The sequence below is a fragment of the Octodon degus genome, unplaced genomic scaffold, assembly GCF_000260255.1.
Source record: "Octodon degus isolate 3935 unplaced genomic scaffold, OctDeg1.0 scaffold00092, whole genome shotgun sequence".
In the NCBI taxonomy this organism is placed as follows: domain Eukaryota; kingdom Metazoa; phylum Chordata; class Mammalia; order Rodentia; family Octodontidae; genus Octodon; species Octodon degus.
Window position 1 is genome coordinate 2,303,870 of NW_004524668.1, and position 5,897 is coordinate 2,309,766.

The window sequence follows — 5,897 nt, forward strand, 5'->3', positions numbered from 1 at the left end:
CAGCCCCAAGTACTCAGGTTTAAGTGGCTCTTTTTTGATAAATAAGGGGCTAGGGATATAGCTCAGTGGCATAAGTGCCTGCCTGGCAAACGCAAGGTCCTGAGTTCAATCCCTGGTACTTAAAACAAAAAGTGGATTTGGGGTTGTAGTTTGGGTACTCGGTCTCTAAAAGGTTCGCCATCACTGGCTTAGAGAGTTCGAAATCTATGTGGCTGGTGCCCCCAACATCCCTATGACTCAGCAGGCTCCAGATGGAATGTGTCATCTTCTTAAAGCTCTGTTCTGGTGGCCTGGACCTGGAGGTGTAGCTCAGGGGTACAGTGCTTGCCCAGCACAGGCAACTTCTGTCCCCAGCACTTGGGGCCCTTGTGGGGGGGAGGGAAGGTAGGTGAGTGGGTGAGTGGATGAGTATCTGCAGTGAAGGAAGGCCTGACTCTGGGGCTGGGGAGATGGCTCAGTAGAATAAGTGCTTGCCTGGGAAGTGCAAGGGCCTGAGTTCAATCCTCGGTTCTGCCAAAAAAAAAGAAGGCCTGACTCTGCCTGGCAGGCAACCTGAGGCCTCAGAGAGGAAGCTTTTGGCCCAGGTTTCAGCCTTGGGCACTCAGGAGTCTAAGGCTAGAGGATCACCGGGAGTGCGAGGCCAGCCTGGCTACATAGTAGATTCCAGGCTGCCCTGAACTACATGGTGAGAACTATCTTACCATGATCAATCAATCAAAAGAGATGGACCATTTGACCTAGATCTTGAGGGAGAGGGCAGGAATTTACCAGGTGAGACGGGGATGCCTCAGTATCCAGGCCCGGCAACAGCAACTGTAAAGGTCTGGACTCTGACAGGTGTGCGGGGCTGGAGGCCACAACATGCCTCCCCATGGAGGGTATAGGGAGAGCAGAGGGGAACGGCACTGCTTGCAGTATACCCCTCAGCCATGGCCAGTGTGTCCCACAACTGATGACCACGTGCACAGGCTCTCTGCAGGTACTGATTAAAGGAGTCAGAGAATGGGAAGTTCTACCATGAAGACAAAAAGCAGATCTCCTAAAAACAGACTCAAAAACCAGCCACACGGAACAACAGTGTTCACGCCCCTGTGACCAACTGCAGCCCTCCAGGAACTCACTCTAGAAATGTTCCCTGTGGCCAAGACGCGGAGGTTTCTACCACAGGCAGAGCTGGCCTGAGACGGGGGCTGACTCCAGACAGGGACCAGGATGAGCTAACAGGGTCACTCCACACGATCAACGGGAGGCTTGGCAGTGAGCGGAGGGCAGCCTTACAGAGCGGGTAGTACTGCCCATATTTGACAGAAAAAGAAACGGAGGCTTGGCCAGGTTATTGGAAGCAGTGGGACTGGAGGCCAGGTCTCGGGCTACAAAAGGCACATCTTCACACTTCCCTACAAAGAGATTCACCCAACTAGGAAGGTGGAGCCCTTCTGTATCCTGGGGCACGCTCGTCTCAGCCTCCTGCTAGGATCCTTTCTGGGAAGCTGATTGTCACAGTCCCAGTGTTGCCCAAGCTCCAATGGTCCTTTCAGTAGACACTTCCCTGTCCCCTCAAGGAGTCATTGTTCCCTTAAGGCCACCCACTTCAACCTATTTCCTGGTTTAATGGTTCAGGACATAGAAAAACTTCTTGTTTTTTCATCACAGTGGGGAGCTGTAGTTGTTCAATAAGCTGATAGCTAAATCAATAATATTTGTGCCAAGAATTGTAGAATAAAGAGGAGATATCATGATATGGAAATAGGACTCGACTCATTCAAACATTTTTTTTTTTCCAGTGCTGTGGACTGAACCCAGGACTTAGCGCTTGTTAGCGAGGTACTCCCCCACTGAGCTACACACCTACTCCTTTTCACATATTCATGGAGGCCCTACTTGGTAGCAGTCCTGAGCCTGACAATGCGCCTTCTAAGACGTGCAGACAACCCACACCTAAAGGAGTCCAGATTACCAGGTGTTATGTCATTAAAAAAAACAAAAAAACAAACCTGTTATGGAAACCTTGAAATCTACCAGTACCCATAGGATGATGATCTTAATACCTGAAACAAAAATTCTACTGAAGTTAATGACACTTTGGTAGACACTTAAACGAGGCTCCATCTCAGTATTCATGGGGGTAATACAGATTAAAACCACAACAAAACACCATCTTGAACTCTCTCAATTGACAGCATCTGCTAGGAAAATGGACCCAGCAGGCCTGAGGTTGCAGAACAATAAACACAACCAGGTACTGAGGGAACTACCAGTACAGAAGGTGTTTTAGTAAACATTTGCTAAATCAAGCCCAGGAAGGCTGGAGTAGAGATAGTGAGCTGCAGCTCATGGGCCACATATGGCCTGCTGGCATTTTTGTTCGCCCTCCCATGTGGGCACGACTGAACTCAGCGCCAAGAGTTCTAAAGTCGGAGAGTTCCCTAGAAATTCGACTGAACTGCGACAGAAAAATGGTCTCGGCTGGCACCTCCTGTCTCCGTGGGGCAGCACATGCTGCAGCTGAGCAGACCTGAGGCTCGCCTCTCACTGCACCCCACCACCCCTCTGCCCTGATGCCTCACCCTGGCACCTCGGAGGTATCTCCTCCTGGACCAGGGACTTGATGATGGGACCTACTCAGGGAAAACCCAAGAACTGGTACCACCAACTCTGCAATGATGCCACAGACTATATATATATATATATATATATATATATATATATATATATATATTTGTTTTTGTCCTCTAGACTGGGTCTCACTATGTAGTTCATTCTGGACATGAACTCACAGTGTTCCTCCTGCCTCAGCCTCTCAAGTCTTGGGATTATAAGTATGAGCTACTATACCATGCAGCTCTTCCCTTTTAATTTTTTTTTTAAATGTACTTAGTACAGGGTCTCACTACACAGATCAGACTCATAATGATCCTCCTGTCTTCAGCCTCCCAGGCGCTGGGATTCCAGGCAGACGCCACCACACCCAGTGCCCTCTCAGCGCCTTGATTGAACCCCGGTCCCTGCGTCTGCCTTAACAGGTGCTTTAATCTGCTGAGCTATCTGCCCAGCCCTTCCCTGTTATATTTATAATTAGTTCAGTTTCACCAGTATGATTATCACTATAAAAGGGCAAAGCAGACTCATCTAAGTCTAGGAAACGCACCAAGGTAATGGCAGTGATTTAGTTTATGTCGGCTCAATATAAGTGACTAAAATTTCTTCAATAGTTTTTGCATGTTCTTAAATGGGTGTTGCTTTCATAACAGCAGGAAAATGTCCTTTCCTACTGCTTGCTCTCCACACCGACCTGCTTGAGAAACAGGTCTAAAGCCAATGAGAGGGCCGGGGAGATGGCTCAGTAGAATAAGCGCTTGCCTGGCAAACGCAAGGGCCTGAGTTCCATCCCGGGTTCCACAAAAAAAAAGCTAATGTGATGGTGCGTGCCTATAGTCCTAGCTACTTGGAAGACAGAAGCAAGAGAATCACTTCAACCCACGAGTCTCAGGCCAGCCTGGGAAACAGCAAGACTTTTGTTTTGTTCTAATTTGTTTGAGGCAGGGTTTTACTATGTAGTTCAGGTGCTGGGATTACAGACATGCACCACCACAACTGGTTATAATCTCAGCCTGAAAGGAGAGAGGAAGGAGGTGAGGGGAAAGAGGAGGTGGAGAAGGGTAGCAGGGGAGAGGGAGGAAGAAAGAAGAGAGAGGAGGACAGGGGAGAGGATGTCTAGGGCCACATTTTGGGGACAGTGTGGAAGAGGGGGGCTGAAGAGACTTCTGTTGGCACAGCCTCACCTCACACAAGGCGGTAGAATGGATCCTGAAGGTGGGAAGGAAGAAAGCAGAGGGTTTACTTAGGGCCTGAGGCAAGGATTAGATTAGGGAAGCCCTGGGGTTTAACCTCCCGAAGGCCAATGGAGATTAGATGGCTGCTCACAGAGCCTGGGAGAGGTTTCTGGGAGAGCGGCCCTCCCTAGCCCTGCTGCCGCCCTGCTTTCCTAGTCCACCATTATTCACTCGACTGCCCAAGTGGGCAGTCAGGGGGACACCCTGAGCTGGTGCCCCAACACACTTCCTGTCACCAGATCTTGACTGTATCTTCCTAAACTCACTCAAAAGCCAGTTTCTTGCTTTCTTTCTTTTTGCGGAACTGGGGATAGAACTCAGGACCTTTCACTTGCCAGCCAGGTGCTCATGCCACGGAGCTATCTCCCTGGCCCCAGAAGCCAATTTCTCTCCTCTCCCCATATGTCTCCCATTTTCTTGAGTGAATTGCAGCCATCTGTCCTGATGGTCGCCTCTGCCCCCAGCCCATGCACCTCCCCTGGAGCTGTCTGTTCAGATCCCTTCTAACATGGGCATCTGAGTCCTCCTTCAGGAGGCCCCTGTGGCTGCAGCACTGTGCTCAGCCCTGTCACCTGGGGAGGCTTTGGCCTCACTGCACCCTTGGAGGAGGGAGGAAGGGTCACCAGGGCCCCAGGGCAGCCATCTGAGAATACTTAGCGAGGGTTCCTGCTTCTGCCGCACCTGCTCAGACCCACAAGGTCTGATTCAGAAAGAGCCTTAACCTGTGCAGGCAGTGTCTCTGCCAGTCCTGGGAAGATTCAGGCTTCATTTCGTTGGATTAGCTGAGACAAGCACCCAATGAAAGAGACTGTGCTAATTCCTTGTATGTAAAATAAAATTTAAAGCACTTAGAAATATTACCTGGGGAACTTTTTAATCGATCGCAACACTAGGTCCCCACACCTCAATTCCGGGTAGTGACTTTTTTTTTTTTTTCCTGTATTTTAGGAAAGGGTCTACAGGGTGTTCAGGGTCTTACTACTAGATCAGACTTATAGTGATCGGCCTGTTTACAACTTCCCAAGAGCTGGGATTACAGGCGTGTGCCACCGCTTCCAGTCTCAATTGTTGTTTCAGCATGCCCATCAGGACCAGGGGATCGAACCCCCGGCCCTGCGCCTGCTTGCAGGCACTTTAATCCGCTGAGCTATTTGGCCGGCCCTAGGTAGTGACTTTTAATTCGTAAAGTTGCTCAGGTGGTTCCATTGCACAGATGGGCCTGAGAACACTGGCCTCCCAGACACAGGGTGGCCTGGGACTCCACAGGGCCCTTCCTCCCAGCGCATACTATACCTGCCATGTCCCAGACTTGCCACTGGCACGGAGGCCCCAGCCAAGAACCTCATGGTGGCCCCTCTGGAAGCCTGTGTGCTAGCAGGGCCAGTGGGGTCCTTAGTGTTTGAAGCCTCACTCACTTCTGTCGCCTCTTGCCTCTTACTCTGGTGACAGACTTGGGATTCGCCAAACTTGCCCAGTTGTAGCCTCAGAGTCCATCTCTCAACCCAAAATACCCACCTCAGCTTCCTGGCCTAGGTAAGATCAGCTTAAGAATCACTTACTGAGGAAATGTCCACTCCACCCCTGCCCAGTATCTATCTAGTATGCCCCGATGACCGCTGTACTCATCCCAGAGCCTCTCTCTCTCTCTCTCTCTCTCTCTCTCTCTCTCTCTCTCTCTCTCTCAGTCTTATTATGCACTTCAGGCTGGCCTTGAGCTCACTTTGCAGCCCAGGCTGGTCTCGAACTCAAAATGATCTTCCTGCCTCAGCCTGCCTCAAGTTGGGATGACAGACAGGTGCCACCACACTCAGCTTATTGACGTTGTGTTCTGCACATGTATCCACTGCCTGGTCCCCTCACTAGGTGAAAGCTTCTGAGGGCCAGGGAGATGGCTCAGTGGCATAAGCGCTTCCCTGGCAAGCTCAAGGGCCTGAGCTCAATCCCCGGTTCCTTCAAAAAAAAAAAAAAGTGATAAGCACTAGATGGCCAGGGAGATGGCTCAGTAGAATAAGCACTTGCCTGGTAAGCGCAAGGGCCTGTGTTCAATCCCCCGTTCCGCAAAAA